This window comes from Ictidomys tridecemlineatus, chromosome X (genome assembly GCF_052094955.1).
Source record: "Ictidomys tridecemlineatus isolate mIctTri1 chromosome X, mIctTri1.hap1, whole genome shotgun sequence".
Classification (NCBI taxonomy): Eukaryota; Metazoa; Chordata; class Mammalia; order Rodentia; family Sciuridae; genus Ictidomys; species Ictidomys tridecemlineatus.
The window spans coordinates 115,772,817-115,797,847 of NC_135493.1; the positions used below are offsets into that span (position 1 = coordinate 115,772,817).

At 37.6% G+C, this 25,031-nt stretch overlaps 1 long non-coding RNA gene across 2 annotated transcripts in view; it reads right to left on the reverse strand.

The window, feature by feature from the left end:
- Positions 1-17,940: 17,940 nt before the first annotated feature.
- Positions 17,941-25,031, reverse strand: part of LOC144371791 (uncharacterized) — a 156,808-nt gene continuing 149,717 nt past the window's right edge. For both annotated transcript variants that reach the window (XR_013431908.1, XR_013431909.1), the window contains exon 3: positions 17,941-21,935. This is a non-coding gene — a long non-coding RNA (uncharacterized LOC144371791). The remainder of the gene's footprint in view (positions 21,936-25,031) is intronic.

A 25,031-nucleotide genomic window follows, 5' to 3' on the forward strand; every position in this document is an offset into this window, starting at 1 on the left:
CTCTCCCCAGCATTCATTTGTGAAACAGTGACCTACTTAGTATCCATCTGTGTCGAGTACTATATAAGGCACAATATATTCTGTGGTAAGCAAAACACACATAACCCTGTCCTCGTGCAACTTCCAGTGTGGTGATATTATGTGACAAATTGCACATTAGAAGCATTATTTCTAACTTTATAAAGAGAAGAATTTTGATTTAGGTCACAGTTCGGGATGTCTGAGGCCTGGTGTCTCTGGCGAAGGCCTCATGACAGATGGCATCATGATGCAGAGAGCAGGTATGGGATGCAAAGATCACATTGGATGACACAAGCCAGAGAGCAAATGAGGGGTCAGGTTCAGGCTATTATAACAACTCTCTCTCATGAGAATCACACAAAAAACTACCTTAATCTCTCCTGAGGTCAATTTCATGGAGATCTAAGAACCTCCCTTAGCACCAGCATCTTATAAGTCCACATCGCCTGCCAACACCACCACAATAGGGACCTAGGGACCAGGCTTCCAACATGTGAGCCCTTTTATCTTTTTGTTTTTAATATTTTTTTTAGTTGTAGATGGACAGACGCAAAGCCTTTATTTATTTATTTTATGTGGTGCTGAGGATCACACCCAGTGCCTCACACGTGCCAGGCAAGAGCTCTACCACTGAGTCACAACCCCAGCCCTGGGAACACATTTATCTTGCTAAGAAAAGGAAGCTGGAGGGCTGTGACCCCCATTCCCCACCCTGGCGGGCACTAAAAATGACAAGATGGAGGCTGGCCTCTGTTCAGCTGCAGGCTCACTAAATCTACATAGGCACATTTTGTCACTCCTGTGCCTCTTCTTGAAAAGTTTTGCTCATTTTTAGGGATTTTGGAAATGGGACTTATGAAACACCTAAGTTTCTTCTATCTTCTTTCAAATCCACTTTGAATAAAACCTGTTTTTCTACCAATTTGACTCCAAATATTTCTGGATCAGCAAGCATTATGGTCTGGCCTCTTCCTCCCTAGGGGAAGATCTTATGCCACCTCATAACAGAAAGAGTTGGTGTTAACCCAGCAAAAAGTTGAGGAGAGAAATTTCCAGAAGGAAGAAAGTTCTCTGATTGTCCTCTGAAATAGGTCATAACCCTATGTCCAGAGAAAAGGACCATCCTTACACCCAGAAGAACAAATAGTCCTTGCTATGTTTCCCCTAGTTTATTGTCACAAATTCATACCCTTTGTCATATATGTCTCCACAACCGTGTACTCCTCATTAAAACTGGCATAGATATACACAAGTTTAACTGTTTCTTTGGGTCTTCTCTTCCTTATGAAAGCTTCCATGTCATATAAAACTTACATTAAGTAAATTCATGTGCTTTTCTCTTTTTAATATGTCATTCATTATAAGGTTCTCAGCTGTGAATCTAGAATGAATGAGGAAATGATATTTTTCCTAATCTATACTTTACATTCATATCAATTCTTGTAATGAATCAATTTTGTTCAAGTGGATGTCAATATTGAAAGATACTTTTTTGTTACTTAATTTCTTTGATGGAAACTTTCAAAATTATAGCTAGAAAAGGATTCAGATATATGCATATCTATGTATATGAATCTCCTTTTTCAACTGCTGTGATTTTTATGAATTCTAAATAAACAAGGAATTAATAGCCCATCAAAGTGGCATGATGATTACTTTAAACTGAAAATGTCTGGGCCGTCAGTAGCCACAGAAAGACTAAGATGGGCCTCCTGAAACTATAACCACCAGGGAGCCCAACTTCTAGGAAGTTTCCTGATTGAGAATACACTGACTTTTAGCCAGGAAGTATGAATTCAGCTTCCAATTTGCATTTTAAAAGCCCAGAATAACCTTCCATACTTTCTCCCTGAAGTCATAAACCACCACCAACTACTCTTTTGTAAACTTGATATGTAAAACTTTATCTCTGACTATTCTTAGAGCTACTCATTACTGAGCATATTCATTGTAAATAAATGTTGTCTTTTCTTCTGTTAATCTTTCCCTGGACCCTAGTGGGAAGGGGAAAAAGTATTTCCTTTCAACAATGCAAGTAAATTAAAAATAATGAAAATTTAGCATCCTAGTTAAGATGTGCTTGCTGTAAATTTAAAATAAGCCCTGTTTGTTATAACTTAACATAAAAAGTAATTTAAAACATCTTATTAATAATTTTAGCTTTCTGGGGCTGGGGATGTGGCTCAAGTGGTAGCTCGCTTGCCTGGCGTGCGTGCGGCCCGGGTTCGATACTCAGCACCACATACAAAGATGTAGTGTCCGCCAAGAACTAAGAAAAAATAAATAAATAAATGTTAAAATTCTCACTCTCTCTCTGTCCCCCTCTCTCTCTCACTCTCTCTTTAAAAATAATAATAATAATAATAATAATAATAATTTTAATATATTGATTTTAAGTTGTAGTGAAAATATTTTGCATATAAACAGTTATATAAAATATATAATTAAAATTAATCTACTGAGTTCCTGTTTACTTTTTCTCACTGAGGCTACTAGAAAAACTAAAATGATACATACAGCTGATGTTCTGTTTCTGTAGAACAGTGTTTGGAATAGAATTCAGTGAAGCAAAATGATAACAAGTGAGTTGAAATAAAGATGGAGAATAAGAACCAGATTCTCCTAGGTAGTGTATAGCCCATTAAGAAGCTTGAATTTTGAGCAGGGAAGTTACTTGATTAGCTTTGCACTTTAAGATCTTGAGTAAAACTGCAGAGCTACACTTTGAATAATGGCCTAGAGGAAAAGCTAAAATGGGAGAGTTTCCTTTTAACTCAAGAGCATGTGAGGGCTGGGGTTGTGGTTCAGTGGTATAGCACTTGCCTCGAACATGTGAGGCACTGGGTTCAATCCTCAGCACCACATAAAAGCAAATAAAACAGAATAAAGATATTGTGTCCATGTATAACTAAAAAAATATTTAAAAAAAGAGCATGTGAGGTGCATGCCTGTAAACGCAGCTACTTGAGAGGCTGAGGCAGGAGGATTGCAAGTTCAAGGTCAGCCTGGGTAATTTAGTGAGACCCTGGCTCAAAATAAAAAATACAAAGGGCTGGGGATGTGATTCAGTGGTGAAGCATCCTTGGGTTCAACTCCCAGTGCTGTCCCCTACCCCCACTCCCACAACCCCTGCCCAGAAAGCATGTAATGAAGCTTCACATCTCTGAGACATAAACTCTGGATATAATATTGAGTCCTCAGGAAGGACCATACCCCCCATAGCCATTGGAGTTTGCTTTGCTTTGAAACACCTTAATTCACCAGGGAGGTCTTTAACTTCTCAAAATCTTCACTGATACTCACTAGTGTGCACCCCATTGGTATTCAAATTTGTGTTTAACACAGCCCCACCATTTCTGAGCATGAGCACAGTGGAGCACGCCTATAATCTCAGCAACTCAGGAGGCTGAGGCAGGAGGATGGCGAGTTCAAAGCCAGCCTCAGCAATTTAGCAAAGCCCTAAGCAACTTAGAAAGACCCTGTCTTAAAATAAAATACATTTTATATTTTTATAAAAAGGGCTGGGGATGTGGCTAAGTGGTTATGCAACCCTGGGTTCAATCTCCGGTACCAAAAAAAAAAAAAAAAAGAAAGAAAAGAAAAAAAAATCAGATATGGATGAGAAATAGGGCTGGAGCTCAACTCACTTTCCAGCTGGGCTGGCTCCAGATTTTTAAGAGTTTCTACTAAGGATATGTAGAATGACAAACTTTACAAACATTCAGAATGTCTAACCACAAGGATTTTAAAATGTTAATGCAAAATCAGGTGGAGTGTCCCACCCTGTAATCCCAGCTACTTGGAAAGCTGATGCAGGAGGATCACAAGTTTGAAGCCAGCCTCAGCATCATAGCAAGACCCCATTTGGAAAAAAAAAAAAAAGGAAAGAAAGAAATGTTAATTATAGATCTGGATATTATCTAAAATTTATAATAGAAGGTTAAATGAAAAGGGCAGCTAAGCAATTTTATGTGCATTCTGCAGCACTATACAAAATGAGCATGTATAAATACGAACAAAGACAGAAACAATTCACAAAACGTGAACAGATTATTTATGTTACTATGGTGATTTATAGAGAGTACTTTTTACTTTTAATAATAGTTCCCTTAATATCATATTATTTTTCAATAAAAAAAACCTCAAGAGTTCTTTTTATGGGAAATAGATTGTAAAAAGGAAATTAAAAAATATTGTATTACAAGGGCAAAAACATTTTCTCAAGTGTGAGGGAGAGAAAAAAAGGTTTCTTTTTCTTTTTTTTTTTTTAATCATTGTACCATTAGCATCATGAAGATGGAAAATCAAATGTTGTTCATAGGAACAACTTCCAGAGCCATGGAAATCCCACTTGGAAATTTCACAACTTCTTTCTCAAATCATTGTATAGAGGTATATAAAACAACTTTGCAAATTATGTGTTCTGCATGTTTCTGAATACCCACAAGGCCAGTTCCTTAAATTACTACAATTTGTATGAGATTTCTCCATACAAATATTCACATTATTTTCTAACACAGATTTATTTTAAATTTCATTTTGAAATATTCTTTTCTTTTCTTTTTTTTTAGTTGTAGATGGACACAATACCTTTATCTTTATTTATTTATTAATATGTGGTGCTAAGGATCTAAGCCAGTGCCTCACACATGCTAGGCAAGTGCTCTACCACTAAGTCACAACTCCAGCCCTCATTTTGAAATATTCTTAATAGACTTAATGATTCTCCTGAGTATCTTCTTTTTGGATTTTATATTTTACTTTACTACTACTTGCTGAGAATCTAGCCAATTTTTAAAGAACATTTTAACTTTTATTGTAATTTTTTTCTAATAAGCAATATTCTTAAATTCCAGAGAAATTTTAAGAAAGTGAATGTCTCAGTAGATTTTCAAAGACATAATAGCCATAGCTACCAGGTGGGCATTATTCTGTCCAGTTTAGGAAAAAGTAGGAAAGAGCATTGGGGGGGGGGGGGTTAATAAAGAGCAAAAAATAAATAATTAAATAAAATGATAGCATCAAATTACTAACACTCCTTTTTGAAAATGAAAAGATTTTTTTTTCACTAATGGGTTAAAATCTGCACTATGATGGGAAAACAAAGGAGCTTCTATGCCTACATCTTCCACATAGTTCTGTATCTTTTTTTGTTTTGTTTATGTCAAAGAAAAATGAAATGTGATTGAGATCTTTCATTGGGTTGTTAGGACCCCCTTAAATAAGCTTCCACAGTGTGGGGTGAGGTGGGGGTAATTACAATTAATAAATTGGTACTGAGAGGTGATCAGGAGCCCTGTAATGGCTAATGGAAAGGAGACATGCCTTACCTCTTTTGAGACTAATAAGTTTCAGCATCAAGCTGGAGAAATATTTAACTATATTAGGTTATCAAAGCCAGGAACCCCAATCAAGAACTAAGGAACCAGGGATGATGAAAATATGAGGAATAGGTCCCAATAGAAAAATTATAAGAGTCTAGAAGTCCAGAAAGAGGAGTGTAATGAAATGACACCAATCAGGTCCTTCTGTCCTTCTGTTTCAATGGGTGATAAGGTTCTATTTGGTGGATGAATAGGAAACCATAAGGAGACTTTAGAAGTTGAGGTAGATACTTGCTTATTCTAGTTGGGTTCACAAAATGACATTAAAAAGACCATGCAGGAGCCCGAATAGTGGTGTACACCTGTAATCCCAGCAACTCAGGGGGCTGAGGCAGGAGGATCACAAGTTCAAAGCCAGCATTGGCAACTTAGCAAGACCCTGTCTCAAAATAAAAAGGCCTGGGGATGTAGTTCAGTGGTTAAGCACCCCTGGGTTCAATCCCAAGTACCAATAAGATAAGAAGACCATGGAACTTAAGCCACTGCGGTGTCAGCAACATCAACAGATTCTTATCCATGAATCATTCTAAGAATAAGTACACACACACACACACACACACACACACACACACTTTATTTCCTAGATATAATGATGGAGTAATTTCATGAACACCTGAGTAACTATACAGTGGTGACTAAAGAAAGTAGGCTCCTGATTGGTGAGCCATAAAAATGTGCAAGTTGGGGTTATGGCTCAGTGGAAGAGCCCTTGCCTGGCATGTGTGAGGCATTGGGTTTGATCCTCAGCACCACATGTAAATAAAATAAAATAAAAGACTGATTGACAGCTAAATCTCAAAAAAATGTGCATTTGTCATCTCAGTCGTCTCAAGACTATTGATGGAGTCACATTGGGTATTAGTCAAGATGCTTTTGGTTGCGAAAAACTCAAATCCAAATCAAACTATCATAAACAAAACAAAACAAACAAACAAAAAAACAAGACACAAGAAAATTAATTCACCTAAGATTCCTAAGATTCCTAAGAATCCTAAGATTCTTAGGATAATTCACAGAACTTAATGAGGAGGCACAAATGTCAACACCAAGATGGTTATCAGAGCCAGGGACACAGGAACTATAAGAAGAAAAATAATTTTCATTCTATTCTTTGTAGTTCTTAGTTGAAACTGACCTCTGTAACAAAAGACCATAAGAGAAAAACAAATTTTATTAACACGACCACCGTATGAATATACATGAGGTACTCTGAAAAATGAGTAAATTGCCAAGAGGTGGGTTTAAATTGAGGCTTAAATGCCAATCTTGAAGGCTATGGAGAAAAGCCCATGATGATGGAGTGATCAGGAAAAGCATCAACAAGAGCAAGGTCTATTATGCAGATTTAAGTCACTGCCTTCTCCACTGCAGGCCTCTGCTGGTGAATTACCATTATCCTTCTCTTTCTGGTATAGAGAGGGAAAATGCTTACAAATGGAGAATTCCTTTATAGGTGTAAATTTCTCTCACAAAAGGGTAACTTCCACTGTTTTAGCTTCTCCTGTGTCTGCAGTTTCTCAAAATAATCCTTGTACCAAATAGGCCTATTTTAGGGTAGCATATTCTGCTTTCCTATATTCATATTTTGAGGTGGCATATTTTTGGTGTCATAGAAAAGCAGATGTTGGGAGTTTTGCAGTCAAAGAACTAAGATGAAATAGAGAGAACTGGTCCCAAAAGGCAAAAGAGAAGAATCTGGAAGAAGCCCTCTGGTTTTCTACCTATGCCTCATCCCTGCTTCTTCATGTGTGTTGGCCTATTCTCTCCTATAGAGGTATCTTGCTATACATGATAAATTAAACACCTTTCAACAGTTCCCAGCATACAACCTAACACAAAATCCAAGAGGAAAGGTCATACTCCACATACATACTTTGAATCTCAGAAATTTTACAGAAAACTCAAATGGGCATAGCTTGGGTCACGTGTCTACTCCTTGGCCCAGTTCCTGTGGCCACTATGACAGATGTTCATTTCTATGGCAGGGTAAGACAAGGTACTATGATTGAAAATCCTACCAGGACATATGGGGCAGGGAAGACATTGCTCAAAAGAAAGAGAATGTTGAATCAGAAGAAAGATATGAAAGGATCAGCAGTAGACAAGATAATACCTGAGTTTTTATGTCTTCCATCCTCCCTATTATCAAAGAATGCATTGTTCCTTAAGGAAAAGCCACATTCAGCTACTGTTAACAACTGTATTAAATCACTTATCCATTATTTATTTACGAACACAGACTATAATTTTTTTTTTTTTTTTTTTTTTTTTGTGGTGCTGGGGATTGAACCCAGGGCCTTGTGCACGTGAGGTAAGCACTCTACCAACTGAGCTCTATCCCCAGCCCCGGACTCTAATTTTTTTAAAGACAAAAGTTGAAAATATTAATAAGAACAATAGAGCTTAATATCTTTACAGTTGTCAGAACTACAGTTGTAGTACTAAGAAATTCAAAGCTGATTGAGCCTTCTCTTCCAATCTCTCATATTAAAGGTAAAGAAGCTGGAGCTCTAGAAAGTTTTATGCTCAGACAATTCTCAAGGCTTGTAAGGAAAAAGGGCAAGATCTGAAATAGATCTTATGTCACTCATCCTGGCATTCTCTCCATTAGAGAAGGGCATCTAAATACAAATAACTGGACACATTCTCCACTTTTAAAATGGAGGAATGTTATCCTTCTCTGTGAAGAGTATCTTCTTAGCCACAGCAAATTTTATTTTCTATACAATACTCCTGCCACATGACACTGATTGCATATTCCTTCAAAGTTAAGCTAAATACACTATTGGAGTTAATTTCAATCATCAAAATATGCTTTATTAAAGATAAGAATGGGACTAAAACTATTATTGTCAGAAGACTGCAAAAAATATTTTGAAGGAAGGACAATGATGTGATAGATAGAAATTACATGATTTTAACTTAGCTTGAATCATAGCATTTACAAAAAAAACAATGCTTTATTTATACTTAAACTTTACTGTCACTTTTTTTTTTTTTTTTGCTAGAGAAATACATAACAGATTTAAATCATAGGACCAAGTCTATGCACTGAGGAAGGAAAAATCTAAAAAGAATATTGCTCTTCTATGGACAAGGAAGAATAAATGGAAACAGAATATGGAAAGTAAAATATTTGTTTTCCTGAAAACGTGAGTAAGATTTATCTTAGGTCCATTTCATTTAATGCAAGTTTTTAGCTTAGGCTTCTCTGCTTTCTTTTTTTAAAGAAAACTTTTAATATCTTCAGCATGATTTCTGGCATACTGGAATTACTTTAAAGTTAATAATGGTCCAATTTCTATCGATGTCAATCACAAGGACTCTTTAGTTCAATTCAATAAAAATATTGTTTTCTTCTTTCTTTTCTAAAAATTTCCTTTAGTTGTGGGGCATTTTAAGGATAAAAAAGATGGGACAACCTCATGCCAACAACCATTGCGTACTAACTTTCAGCTCTGTGTCGATCACAGGAACAGGGAGTAAAAAAATAAAAATAATATTCTACCTTCAAGGAAATGATCCTCAAGTCTAGAAAGTTCTATGTTCAGACAATTCCCAAGGCTTGTTTGGAAAAAGGGCAAGATCAGAACATAGATCTTCTCAAGGGCAAACAAGGGAATAGAACCAGTGAAATATACTTTACAGCACAGGAAAACAGAGAAGAAAGATCTTAATACTGCCTCAGTGTGTCTGGGAAGCTTCCCAAGGTTGGAGACCAAAGCTAAGTACTCAACAGGGATTCCTGGTGCAAATAGTCCTTGGCCGCCTTCCTGTGCAGATGGTCTTTTTGTTGCAAGTACCTAGAATTTCTGTTTCAAGGTCTTCCCTATCCACAGAAGCAAGCCTGATCCTCACACTGGATGAATACAGGGAAATTAGAGCTGTGAGAAGTAGAGAAGTTACAACAGGTGGACAGTGGAAGCTGGTGGGTAGGTCTCAGAAGAATGGAGAACTGAAGAACCTGGGTTCTTGTGTTCCAATGAAAGAAAATTTACTCAGACACTGTAATGCCAGATTCGTGGGACCCCAATAGACTTCCAGGAGACGAATCCGATGCAATCACACAAGAGTCTTTATTGCAAGCTCGAGCCTGGACTCATAACCATTCCGACACAGCGGTCCCAGGGAGTGAGTCCTGGTCTTTTGTTCAGTGAGATTTTATAGGTTTTTTGGGGGATACTCTATGCGTCACAACATCACACAGAAAATCATTCCATACCACGGGAAAGTCAAACAACAACTCTCAACATTGATTAGCACATTCACTGGCGGGAACAAGTTGGGTAGGCGTGATTGGTTAGTACAAGAGGGGGATTCCTTTAAACTGATTGGTTTAAGCCACAAGGGGTGTACGTGCTAAACTACATAGTTTCCCAATATGTTATCAACCACCATAAGCTACTGGGGGGTCATCTGGCATCCCAGGTATTTCCTTGTCTCTTGCTGATTGGTGGTTGCTAGGGGGTTGCTATGGGTCTTCACCTAGCCCAAATGAGTCAGGGACACCTGGCGTCACAGATCTCTCCTGTTATTTGCAGACAAACAACTCAGCAGGGTGGGTATGTGCCTAGGAGTGCTCTGTGGGGTTTTCCCAGGACAAGGGTCATACCCCCTTCCTTAGAACAGGCCTTGAGGTAGAAGCTGGTTTCTCAAAAATGGAGTCACATCAGTTTCTCAACACCAGAAGTCATGCAAGAGATCTTTATTATAAGTGAAAGTAGAATAAATGTAAAGTAAAAGCAAAGTAAATCTCAAGCAGAAATCACTTTAAAGAGAGAGTGGGTCACCTCTGAGCAGAGAATGACATAGGAAGCAAGGGTCCTTCCAAATTTATTGCTGTTTTATGGTTGCTTTGAGAACTGGGGTCCACCTTCTGCATTCTTTGCTGGTCTGGTGTTCAACTCCTCCTTCATGTTGGGTGGTGGAGTTTTTGACCCTAGTTGGGTCAAAAACCATCATGGCAGCCATCCTATGGGGGGGGGCTTCATCTACAAGTCAATCCTATGCTAATGTGGGTACGGGGGTCAGTGGCCATTCAGAAGTTACTTTAGTGTGCCTGCCCTACTGAAGAAACCTCCCTTCTAAGATATATGGAGGCACCTATGACCATAACTTCTACTCTGGCCTCAGTGGACTCCATCTAGAATTAATTAGCTAATTTCTGTTTGCTTATTCTTAAGTCTGTGCATCTGATGTTTTTCCACAAGTTATCTCCTGGTTGTCAGTTATATACTCATCTGCCTTGGCAGTAATTTAAAGAAAAAATTTAAGAGTAACTTCAAGAAAACATGTGAACTTGCTATGCACTCCACTGCTTATTACTATTACCTAACAGATACATATTCCAGCCTCTTCACCCTTGGCTGGAGGGATGCCCTTGAAGCTCCTTGAGGAATCAAGCCAGCTATCCACAGGAACAACCTGCTCATTCATGCATTTCATGTTAGTTTCATCCCTTTCCTGTCTCAATTCCTTTTGCCCCACCAATGCTTCTTGAGTTTCTCCCCAAATAAATCACTTGTACTCAAATCCTTGCCTCATAGCTTTCTTTTGGAGGGTCCAACCTAAGACAATAACCAAAGCAATTGGGGTACCTATTCATAAGCTAAAAAATGCTGGTGTTTTAAAGCCATTAAGTTTTGGAGGAGATTTTTAGGTAGTAAAAATCTATCTGAGACTAAAATTAAAAAGAATTGGGAATAAACTATAATTGAGGCAAGAGGAAAAATCAGTAGAACAGTGATGCTCAAAGTTTGTCTTGGATCAGGATCAGCTGGAGGGCTTGCCCAAACACAGATTGTTGGGCCTTACTCCCAGAGTTTCTGATTTAGTTGATCAGAGTTAAGGTTCAGGAATTTTTTCTCTTTACTTTTTTCTTGAAGTGCTGGGGGTTAAACCTAGAGCCTTACACATGCTAAACAAGTGCTCTATCACTGAGTTTCAATCCAGCTCCCCCAAATTTTCAGTTCTAATAAATTTCCAAATGATGCTATTGTTGCTGGTCCTGAGATCAATATTAAGAATGATTGCAGTTGAGTATAAATTCATAGAGGCTAAAAGTATCTTTTAAAATAGAATGGTATTCAACACTTTATAATGCTATTGGGAAATCTAGTAAATTAAGACCAAAGAATGAGAAGTGCAATGGCGCATGCCTGTAATCCCAGCAACTCAGGAGGCTGAGGTTAGAGGCCAGCCTGGGCAGTTTAGTATCTCAAAAATAAAAAGGGGGGGCTGGGATTGTGGCTCAGAGGAAAAGCACTCGCCTAGCATGCTTGAGGCACTGAGTTCGATCCTCAGCACTACATAAAAATTAAAGGTATTGTGGATATCTACAACTAAAAAGAATAAATATTTAAAATAAATAAATAAATAAAAAGGGTATGAAAACATGAATGGTATAACTCTACTTTGTGTACAATCAGAGATATGAAAAATTGTGCTCTATTTGTGTAATATGAATTGTAATGCATTCTGCTGTCATACATAACAAATTAGAATAAATAAAAATGAAATAAAAAAGGGGGCTGGAGTTGTGGCTTAGCTTAGCATGTGCAAGGCCCTGGGTTTGATTCTCAGCACTACATAAAAATAAATAAATAAAATAAAGGTATTGTGTCCACTAAAACTAAAAAAATAAATATTTTTTTAAAAATTAAAAATAAAAAGGGCTGGGGTTGTAGCTCAGAGGTAAGGCACCTCTGGTTCAATCCCCAGTGCAGAAAACAACAACAACAACAACAAAAAAAAAAAAACCAGGATGACGATTGTATTTTAAAAATTATGATCAACGGTGAGGTTGATACATAAAGTCAGCTCTTACAACAAAATTGCCAGGAATAAGGAATAGAGAGATACAGAGTTAAGAAGGTGTTAATTTGAGGGAAATCAGAATACTAGAGTGAGTTTGTAATTAATAGATTACTATTCTAAGAATAGTAATCTAGTAGAGAAGAAAAAAGTGATGTGGGAAAGAGAAAGGACAATGACAGAAGATTGGGAGCACCTTAGATTAAAAAAAAAAAAAAAAAGACTTCCACTGAAGCAAGGCAAAAGATGGCACATGTAGAAAAGAAGCTTCCTATCTAATGACTTGAGCTTTCTCAATCAAAAGTATGAGATGTCATCACCTGACCATGAGGACAGGGGGAAAAAAGGACAGAGGTACTAGAGAAAAATGAGACTGTCATCTCCTGAATGGGAAACAAACCTACTTTCTCCCTGAGGTGGGTGTCCATCAATATAAATATCATTTAGGGATGAAGACGTAGGACATTGACATGAGACATTTATGCCATGCAGATGATTTGTATACCTTGCACCTGGACATAAAGCGGGAAATGAGTATCATGTGTTAGCATGCTGGCATTCAATAATTTTCCAGCTTTGTTTGGCTTTGAAAACATTCTAGATGTTTTCTAGGAATGCATGGGAATTATTTATATAACCAAACACAGCTAGGAATTCTTTGTGATGGTGTAGGGGAGAAAAGTAATATCTTTCCTTCTCCCTAGCAAGATTCATAGCGAAACCCCTATAACAAAAGACAGATGAATAAGAGAACAGCATATGAATTGATTTAATAAGGTTTATGTGACATGAAAACTTTCAAAAATGAAGACTTAAAGAAATGGGAACATTATTCAGTGGTAGAGCACTTGCCCAGCATGCATGAGACCCTGGGTTTGATCCCCAGAACTGAAAAAAGATAAAAGGATCAGATTCTTCTGAGTGACATTCCTTCCTTGTTGGTATAGGGCACCGTAAACGTCACATGAGTGTCTACAGGGAAGCAGGGGGAGGGAGGTCAGAGAGTGACCTTCCTAGGTTTATGGCCTGCTTCAAGGAAGAAGGACAAAGGCAAGATGAGATTGTCCTTCCTGCTTCTGCTGTCTTCTCAAATGCCAAGTTTCCAGATTTTGAGGCAGCATGTCTTAAACCCTGCAATGGTATGAGATGATTTCTGGAATATCATCTGAAGGTGAAATTGGAGTCTACTGTGTCCAGTGGACTGTAATAGTATCCAGATTGCAAATGCATTATAAATTTTCATTCTAGAAAGAACAAGCTTTTGGTTTGGGCTTTAGCAGAATTTTAAGATCTAACTGTTAGTGATCCATGAAATATGACTATTATGAAGATGGTCCTATAAAAATTGTCCATCCAAAACTGTTTGTGTGAGAGGTGCCTAAATGTAATGTCTGGTATATTTTCACTGGTTGATATTTATATTTGCTTTGATTTTATTTTATTACTTGGAGAATATTGTGTTTCCTGGTTATCCCTGATTGGCCATTTTAGTTTGCTGAAGCTTTGGAGAGTGCTAGGTAAGATATGGCATATATATTTTCTATTTACCAATGAGATTAAAGTCAAGTTAAAAATTTATAAATATACTCAGATTTATGAAAAAGTTCCTCTTGTCACTAGTCAATTTTAAAGATGAGTAGAACAGTGGTCTGTTCTTTATTATTGGAAGCCAATGATTTTTTTAAAGTGCTGCATCCCATGGATTAGGGCCTTTACATCTTGCCTTCCAAAAGCAATGCAGGGCTTCTTTGAAGTGAGGTAGTACCAAGTCCTATGTGTGGGATAGGAGATAAGGGTTAAGAGAGAAAAGCAGATGAGCCAGAAGGCCCTTATTATAATAACCAGAGTTTCTAAATGGGTTTAGAAGTTTCCAAGGAAGTGTAAGAGAACACCATAGAACTGGCCACTTGTGAATGAAAAAATAAAAATGAGAACTATGTTCTCATCCTTCTTCTTTGGAGCACCTATGACAAATGATAATTAAGTGATTATGTAATGCTCATCTTATACCTCTAAACCAAGAGTTCTATGATGGCAGAACAATACCACTATGTCCCCAGGCTCTAGGATGGTGGCTGGCATATAATAAATGCTATGATTTGGAATGAGGTGTCCCCCAAAAACTCATGTGTGAACTAATGTAGCAATGTTCAGAGATGGCATGATTAGATTATGAGAGCCGTAACCACATCAGTGGATTAATCCATTTGATGGATTAATGATTTGAAAGAATTACTATACTGGATGTTAACTGTAGGCAGGTGGGGCATGGCTAGAGGAAGGAGGTCACTAGGGAGTACCCTTGAAGAGAATATCTTATCCCTGGGTCCTCCTCTTTTTGTCTCTCTACTTCCTGGCAGCCACAAGATGAGGAGTTTTCCTCTGACATGTCCTTCTACCATGAAGTTCTGTCTCACTTCAGGTCCAGAGTGGGGGAGATGACTGCCATGGACTGAACCTCTGAAATTGCGAGTCCAAATTAAACCTTTCCGGGGCTGGGGATGTGGCTCAAGCGGTAGCGCGCTCGCCTAGCATGCGTGCGGCCCGGGTTCGATCCTCAGCACCACATACCAACAAAGATGTTGTGTCCGCCGAGAACTAAGAAAAAATAAATAAATGTTAAAATTCTCTCTCTCTCTCTCTGTCCCCCCCCACCTCTCACTCTCTCTTTAAAAAAAAAAAAAAAAAAAACAAATTAAACCTTTCCTCCTCTAAGTTCTTGTCAGATGTTTTGGACACAGTGACAAAAAGCTAACTAACGGTTGACATATGATAGGCTGGATGAAAGAATTGGCAATGAAGCTATTCTGATATAAAGGACAGAAGATGGCTAAACAGACACCAAATGAAAGACAAACAGTGGTGCTTGGAAGAAGGCTAAGAATGCACCAACTGTCTTGAAATTAATGACATGACCACATTTAGTTAGTATGAATGTAGGCTGGGAGACTCTTCATTCTTGGAGACCACGTGACTACTTAAATGGCAAGGGTAAATTCTCCCCATTTGAAAGGGAAGACTAAATATTGAGTGAATATCTCTGCCATGCTACTGTCTTTTCTTTCTCAAACTAGCTCAAATTTCACACCCTCCTTGAAGCAAATGTAAGAAGATATGGCCAACATGGTTCAGATATCTAAAAATCAAGATTCTGGGGATAGTAATATAAAAATCAAATGAAAAATTCTGAATGCCTTTAAATATAATGTTGATCTTACATGTTTCTAAAGGCCTCTTCTTACTTCTAATGGTTAACAGCACAAAGGCATGGCTTTGCCTGACACATACTCTCAAAGTTCCCTTCAGCTCCCAAATCCATGAGCCTTGATTTGTGACATAGGGAAACTTCAAAGAACTCTGATCTAACACAGATCAAAGTATGTTGGTTATGACAAAAAAAAAAAATCAAGGTCCTCTGTTTCAAGTAAAAGTGCATATTAAACAAGGTAGTGTTCCGTTCTCTTACCCAGAGTTTAGAACAAGTTCATTGACTTTCTCCCATTTGTGGCTTTTATTTGTTCCTAAGATTGAAAACCAGCCATTACCTCCCCTCTGGTCTCTGGATTCCTGTGTTTCCTTTGCCAATTTTCTAGAAGTGCCTTGAAGAAGCCAAACAGCCTCTTGGGCATTCATAAATTTACGTAGATAAACAGAGAAACCTCATGGTGACCATTAGGTCAATCGCCTTAAGTATACTTATTTAGAGTTGATTTAAAATACCATTAAAATACCCCTAAGATTAATCAACACCAAAAGAAATTTGCATTAGTCATTAGGATCAAAATAAATTCAGTGAATTAGTTACAAAGGGGTTTAAAAAAAAACAAAAACAAATGACAATGTTTCCCATGTTTCTTCCAAATCAGATAGAAATTGAAAATGCAGTATTCTCACCAATCTTAGATTATTACATGAGCTTCAAACAGATGATCCAATTGAGTCTCTGAAGGGAAGGAGCAGAGAGAAAAGGTGCAAAAAATATTCCAGTTTGTGTATAAGCAAACAAAGATTATGATAACTGTTCTTAATATAAAGACAGGATCATGGTAAATTGTTTTCTTGAGCCTATCCCCAAAATATGCTCAAATGCTGACCCTTTATTCCTGTGCCCAGAGTCTTGAGTCTAGATGACAGCCTTGCCTGAGTAAGGGGGAATGTTGACTAAATCTTCATGGAGCTGTGTGCATGGGGAAGGGCTGTTCCAGATGAACTTGTAAGCCAAGAAGTTCATAATTAAAACCAACAAATAAGACGATTACAATAGGGGCAAGTAAAATATATTAAATGATTGTCAGGGCTCATGTAATAAGCAGTCTGAAAAAATTCAAAATAATGAAAAACAGAGGCTTCTTATTATTAAATGGTTTTGTCTAAGAAATACACTTGTTGATATGGGCAACAAGAGGGATGATTTTCATTTAAGAACAGTGAAGGCTCAGTTTTGGACAGTGACTACATGTTAATTAATAAGAGATGACATCATAGAAGAAAAGTGGTTAGCATGGTGTATTCATCTCCTTCTTTTAGAAATGAAAAGAACTTAGACAAATTTTTATGTGATGGTGGAAGTTCTGTAGACGGTTGAGCTGTTTATTAGAATGGCCAATTTGAGGTGTAGATTAACTAGAGTCTTGTCTTCTAGAAGATGTATCTAAGTCATGCTTCTTTATTTAGTAGTTCTGACTCTCTAGGTTTATGGACTTCATCCCCCTCTTTGTGGGAATCTCCTGTGTTCCTGATTTCTCTTAATTCCCAGGACCAGTTGATTCCTGCAGATTTAAGATTAGAATCCCATGCTTCCCATTAGCAAATTCCAGGTTCTGGTCAATGTATTACAACTATGGAGAATTGTTTTTCATTTGTTGTTAGTGACCCAACTCACCCCCAAACAGAATATAATATTTTGGTGCTGTATGAAAAATAAGTATTAAACCAGGCGCAGTGGCACACACCTGTAATCCCAGCGGCTTGGGTAGCTGAGACAGAAGAATTGCGAGTTCAAAGCCAGCCTCAGCAACTTTGAGGCACTAAGCAACTCAGTGAGACTCTATCTCTAAATAAAATACAAAATAGGCTGGGGATGTGGCTCAGTGGTCGAGTACCCCTGAGTTCAATATCCAGTACCAAAAAAAGAAAAAGAAAAAAGAAAAGTAAGCAGTAAAAGGTAATGAACTTTAGGGCTGGGTGTGTAGTGCAATGGTAGAGCTCTTTGGTAGTATGCAAGAGGCCTTGGTTTCCATCCCTAGCACCCCCACCCACCCACATACAAAAAAGGTAATGAATTTCTTTGTCATCTTCTTTCTTTCCACCGAAAGTCTCTTCATTCACTCCTCTTAATTCTAGGGAAATGTGAATTTAATATTATATTTTCATTCATTGTACTATGAATGCATTGTAGTAGGAATGTATTAATTTGGGTGGGGGATAGCATCTCCCTAAAAGCTACAATTAAAAGAATTAAAGAAATGAGGGCTTATGTAAGGACATGACATTTAAATTTTAGTGCCATGACATTTAAATTTTAGTCTAGTCTAGAAGGATAACCCAAATGTCATAGAGATGAGATACACAGTTTCTTCAAAGGAGAAGGAAATCTTGAAGATTTCTCATATCAACCTCACCAGTACTGCCACTTTGTAACACATTCGTTTTTGAACCACTAAATTTTTATTCTTGTTATAAAACATTATAATGAGGTAGAGTTTTCACAAGCTGTTACACAATTAATAAACTTTACATTAAAGAGTATAGTCGTATTAGACATTCATGAGAAAAAAATACCACAGAAGATGTTCAGTATCACAAGATGTGCTGAATGACATGGGAGTGAATTATTAATAAGATTGCAGTATATTCACTTCAACAACACACACACACACACACACACATACACATACACACACCCTCTTATAGTTTAAATTTCCTTAAGCTTAAGGTGAAAGTAATTTGGTGGATTATTTCCATATAGAATAAGTAAAAGTAGAAGGGGAAGTGGAATTTAACAAAATAGAACTGATTAGATTTTACATGTTTTGGAAGGAGAGTAAATGAAATTGAATTATGGACATCTTAAAAAGTGTGTGTAAATGTGTTCAGGAACTTTTTTTAAAAAAAAAAACTATTTAAAAAGTCACTATTTAAAACAATTCTCTATAGTCAATTTCTCATGCCAAGCTTCAAACTTTATTTTTAAAAGATACAAAAAGAAAATAGTGTTTTTATAAAAGTCAAGGTGATTTATACCCAAGTTTCTAAAGGAAACAAAGAAGGAAGTTTTCCTGCCTGTTTCAGCCTGTACCTGTTGTGACCGAGTGTCTGCCTTTGAGTCTCTCTCTGGGTCTCCATTACTTCATCTGTGATAGGAGGTCAACTTTTCCTTTAAACACTTTTATTCCTTTATCTGTAACACTCTTTTGCTGCTGTGGCCATCCACACTAACTCCTCTCTTCATCCTGGTCTCTGCAAGTGCCAAGACTTATGCCTTCAGAGATGTGCCCTGATCACCTTACCAAACTAGTTACATGCCACAGTCTGTCTGGACACAATTCAGGAGCCACTTGTCAAAAGAAACTAACTTTATTTTTAGAACTACAAACGCCAAACAAAACAGCTCCTCAGGAAAAAACCCTCAGAGCCCAACTGCCACCACCGGCTTCCACAAGCCTCTCACCCACACAAGCCTCACCACATCCCACAATCCTCCTGCTCTTGAGGCCAATTGGCTGGGTCGTGTGGGCGGAGCCAAAGAAGTCCCCCAATGAGCAGCTCCGTGGTCTGAAAGGGCAGGGAAACAGCCCAATGAGCAGCTCCGTGGAGGAGCCAATCAGCTAGATGTTGCTGGGGCCGCTGTGAGCCAATCATCAGCTGGCAGTCTGAAGGGCAGAGAAACAGCCCAATGAACATCACCGCAGAGGAGCCAATCAGCTAGATGTTGCTGGGGCCGCTGTGAGCCAATCATCAGCCGGCAGCTGGAAGTTTGCTGGTAGCTGGAAGTTTGCTAGGGCCCCTTTGGCTGTGGCTCTCAACAGTTACACGTTCAATGGCCATTTCTCCCTACTTTCCCTCACCCCTTTGTCACTTGTCATTACCTCACCTTATATAATGATGGTTGTTTTTCTTCTTGGGATTTCTAAAATCACTATATTTTCTATTGCAAAGTTTATTCATTTTAACAGCTTAGACAAGTCTACCTCTTTTTGATGCTTGCTAATATGAATAAAAGTTTCATGGTTCCGATAAGAGGTTTTTTTTTTCCTAACTTTATTTATTTATTTATTTATTTATTTATTTATTTATTTATTTATTTATGGTGCTAAGGATCAAACCCAGGGCCTTGCACATACCAGGCAAGTGCTCTACCGCCAAGCCACAACCCCCCCCATAAGAGTTTAAAATACATAATTGGTCTCAATTTCTTTCATCTGTATAACAGCAGTGGTAGTGGTGAGGTTGGTTTGAAAAACTTCATTGCCTGTCCCTAGCTGAATGCAAATTCATGGAGGCTATGGTCTTTGACTGCTTTGTCTACTGCTGTATCCATAGCACACAGAAATGTCCAACACAATGAGAATGTTTAATAAGTATTGGTGGAATTAATTAGTAAACAAATATGCATATATTCTCATGTGTAGCAAGCTTGGGGCAGCTGAAAAAACTGGGCTCACTACCTCTGGCTATGTCCATTTAACAATGTTTCATGTAAATATTACCACTTAGTAGTTTATGAAATGGGAAAATGGCCTCAAGTAAACAACTATTAAAGCACAAGGATCCTGACATGAGACGGATGCCCCAGCATGTATAGGAACAATACATGGCAGATACATAACTCAGACTGGTTGTATACAATATGAAAAGAAGAGAAGGGGATCCCAGAAATTTTTGAGATCTTCTGAGATGGTACCAGAGTCAGTCAAATGAAGCAAAGTGGGAAGCAGATCAACTGAACCAAGTCAGTCACTGGCTGGTGAACTCTCTCCCCAAACTGAGAGTAAATGAAGAAAAGCAGGTTTGAAGGGAAAGATGAAGCATTTAATTTTGATCATTTTTCCTGCCTTCGTTTAATAGACCTGGTCAGTGGTGCAGCCAGTTACAGCTTTAGAGAATGAAACCCAACACAAATATTTCTTAGTTCTTTATGTGGTAGGCTCATGAGTCATCCATCTTGTACCATGGCTTGGGATAATGCCTTACCACACAAAATTTGTTTCTTTTCTTTCATTGAATTATACATTTTTGGTAAAGTTGTCATTAATTCCAAATCAACTATAGTTAATACTTTTCTCTCCATCTCTTTAGAGACCTCTAATATCACTCTGAGTTCCTCTTTTCAAGCTTTTATACATACCTCCATGTCAATAAAGGCCTTCCTTGCCTGGCATATGATCCATAAATAGACTTTTATAAGAACATTTATTCTCTTATGATTCAAACTGTGCTAAAATTCAAAGATCTATAGGTACAGGATCTATAAATACTTTTCTGTAAAGGGCATATGGTCTCTGCCAAAACCGCTCATCTCTGTCATTGTAGTACAAAAGCAGTCACAGACAATCCATATACAAATGGGCATGGCTGTGTTCCAATAAAACTTTATTTACTAAAACATGTGGCAGGCTGCATTTAGTCCTCTGATCCTAATTTGCCAACCTCTGCTCTAGAGTACTATAAATACATATCAATATGTGCATGCAAATAATATATAGATACACAAAAATTATAAAACTGCTCTACAGCAATTTTGAAGAACAAAAGATCTAGATCATATTCTTATAAGATCGAAAGAAAATCTTTTCCAAAACATACGACATTCTTTTCTCTTTTATATTTAACAACTTCAAATTCAAAGCATGTCCTGTGAGAAAAGATCAGAGGATCACTTCTGACCTTCCTCACTGCCAACATCCTCTGATGTTATTGAGAAGTGTTCTCCTTTCAAAAAGCTTCAGCCCAAATGAATACGTTCAGGCTCATTGTCATGGAGAAAGTTAATACCCAATTAAATGGCAACCCAATTAAAGATAAAAATCTCGAGCCCATAATGATAGCATTGAAAAAACAAGCTAACTTCTCAGATTTGAATGATTTTTATAGTTTTTAGAGAAACCAAAATCTAACATTGTTTGTATGCTGCTCACCAACCAGGGACAGGAGTGAGTCACTCTCTCTGCTATAAAAAGGAGCTTAATGAAACTTGGTATTGATTTTCCGTGCTCAATTTCTTTCCTAAGTCTTGGACTTTCACTTGAAGATAATTTCATTACTATCGAGAAGCTTGGACTACGTGGAATGAACAGCAGGAAACTGAGTTCTGTAAAGGGATTCAACCTCTTTCCTCCAGTTGCTAGCTTAGCCAGGCTGGTTCCTCTGTTAGCACATGGTAGTTTCCCTTCCTCCAGAACAGGATCAGTTTGAATGTAGACAGTGGTTGGAAGAATTTTAAATTACCTCTCATGTTAAGTAGTTAACTGATCATCCATGGGCAAAGTGATGATATTTCAGATCTTGCATCCAGTGTTTGAACAGCCTGCTCTCCATTAAAGTATTTGATTTGTTGATATCTGAAGCTCTTCCCAATTATTGGCAGAATCTCATCAGCTCAATGACAATTCAATCTTATGTTTTTTGAGTGTGATAAGAACTCTTGAACAAACATGCTCTTGATCACATCTCTCTTCAAGAAGATTGGAATTAGCTTGGAAATCGCAGGGACAGACTCTGTAGGAGAATAGCAATTGGGAAAGTGATAGCAAAATCAGAAAGGCCTCTTCCTTCTGGGGTTTCATTGTGCCTTTATTATTATTATAAATAGTCAATATGAATTCCCAGGTCATTAGAAAACTTGCATTCAAATATGAAACAAAGAAAAAATGGAAAACATTATAATTGTGATAACTTACAAACTATATTCCAGACTTCATAAAAAATATGCAGTATCAGTGGGTATTAACCATGTGAATATGGAGCAGTGTATTCACTCTCATACGCTATAGTCAGTAATATTCACACAACTGTTTTGAGGGGTATTTCAATAATATGAATCAGAAGCCTTAAAATTACTCAGCTCAGGGCTGGGGATATAGCTCAGTTGGTAGAGTGCTTGCCTCACATGCACAAGCCTCTGGGTTCAAATCCCCAGCATCACCAAAAAAAAGAAAAAAAAAATTACTCAGCTCTCTTCATCTAGTAATTAATCCACTAATCAGAATTTATATTGAGCAGAGTAATCAGAAATAAACAAAAAGGTTCACTTATAATAAATCTATATCTAGTATTCACTCACTATTCATTCAACAAATATATGTGTTAAACACTTTTCAAATACAGGGAGGCAGGGGTGACTGAACAAGACAAATAAGATCCCTGCCTTCATGAAACTTACATTTGAAAGGAGAAAAGTATCAAAAGCCAAGCAAATAGGTAAATGAATAAAAATAATCTCACACCTATAAGTGCTCAGAGGGAAAAAAATTTGATGTGTTGGAGAGATTTGAAAGCAAAGAAACATCTTTCCATAGCATAATTAGTGGTAAAAGTTAGAAAACATTCATATCCAAACTACACAAAATTACAGATTAAAAGAAGTCTTTGAAGAAATTTTAATTTTTTATTTATTTATTTATTTAATATTTATTTATTCTTTTAGCTTTCAGCTGACACAACATCTTTGTTTGTATGTGGTGCTGAGGATCGAACCCGGGCCGCACGCATGCCAGGCGAGCTCGCTACCGCTTGAGCCACATCCCCAGCCCTGAAGAAAGTTTTAAATACAAATAATAATTGTTTTTCGGTTGTGGGATTATGGATATTGTTTCAGATAGAATAGGTTAGGCCCTGCTATAGTAACACATAGCTTCATTATTCAGGGTCTCTAAACAACAAAGTCTTGGTTTTTTTAATATTTATTTTTTAGTTGAATGCAATATCTTTATTTTATTTATTTATTTTATGTGGTGCTGAGGATCAAACCCAGGGCTTTGCACATACTAGGCAAGCACTCTACCCCTAAGCCACAACCCCAGCCCCAAAGTCTTATTTTTGCATTGCAGGTTCTGGTGGCAATTCTAAGTGTCTCTCTTGGCCAGCTATGCTCCATTTGAAGGTTCAGTGTTAATCGGTCTAGCAGCAGAGGATCACAAGGCAGGGGTAGAGAGAGGTGGGGATTCAGGTACTGGCAATTAAATGCTTTTACCTATCATTGAAGCCTGAACTTTTACTCATATTTGATTAGCCACCACAAACCACATGACCAAGTTTAACTCCAAGGGATGGAGGGCAAAAATCAGGTTCTTAGAAGAAGAGAAGCAGTGAACGGTACACAGAGCAATGTGAGCCACAAACATGTTTTATTTTCTTTTTTTTGCACTTTTCTATATTTTTCACATTGTCTTTAGTGAACATGTCTATTATGTTTGTAACCAAGAAGAAAAAGGGTTTTCTTTGAAAGAAAGCTGATTCAGATTAAAAGCAAGTTATTCAGAGCTGGAGATATAGCTCAGTGGTTGCCCTGGATTCAACCCCCAACACTGCAAAAACTAACAAACAATAGAAAAAGAAAAAAATCAAGTTATTCTGTGACTTGGTAATTTCTTGCAGGACACTGTCCTCAGATTTTGAAACGGTGGCCACACCCCTATGCAAGAAAGAGAGTCTGGGGCTTTGTGATCAATTCCATCAAGACCTTGGAAAGACAGGAATTAAGCATATACCGAGTGCTCTTTTCCTTTAAATATAAATGTCCTTATCAGATATAGTAGTTATTAAGTGTAATTTCATTTTAATAACAGGACCAAAACAGGTCACAATAGGATCATTAATTTCTACATTTTGGTCCCTGACCTCTGTAGGTATCTCCACTTTGACTATCCAATTAAACATTCTGGCAGAAGAGAGAAACTTAAATATCTGTGGCCTGTAGTTAGTTTTAGATGAGAAGGAAGTGAGGACAGACCCTCTTCCTAGTAGATGGTATAGTTCTGAGCACTTGCTTGTGGCCAGTGCTTAATCCATTTTGGCTGCTTATGCTAGGTACAGATCCAGAGGTATTTCCTGAAGACATCTCTGAGATACAAAATCACCTCAGGAACTAAAGTTTTCTGCCCACTTGTCCATTAACCAATATGGAACCCACTCTGTCTCCTGCTTTCTCATTATATTCCTACTAACTTTCTGGAATGAGGTGGGGTGACTTCCTTTCCTCCTTCAGCATTCTGGAGTATATACACATTGATGTCATTATATCCATCTGCATGGAAGACTGGTGTTGACATGCAGCATTAGTCATAGAATTTCATAGAAGCTCATCAGTTCCTCCAGCCAAATCTCCCTTTTTGTTCTGATTTAAATAAAGCCTTTCTTTAAGAGCTCTTCTAAAAGCAATTCTATGAGATGCTCCAAAATATGCCAAATCCAATTACTTTCTGCATTCTTGGCTATTATTTGGAAAAACCAATCCTCCCTAAGCCACTAAAATCATTCAAAACACATGCCAAGGTGACCACATTAAAGGAAGTGGAATCTTAATGAAAGTCCTGACACCCACAAAGTACTAATGAGAGGGCAGGGTTGGTCTCTTAGTCAAGAATCTCTAGCGTGCCCAGAATATTGATATTTTTCATCTAAAGGCAAATAACTCTCTTACAATGTCAGAGACAGTCTATTAATGCCTGATCCAGATGCTTTGTCACAGAATGAATCAGCAGGGCCATTAATAAGTATCACAACAGTATACAACATGGATGATACTGGTTTTCACTGTGTCCTTCTGTTTTCATGGAGGTAGTTTTCTTCTAGTCAGGAGCAGCTGTTATGCAG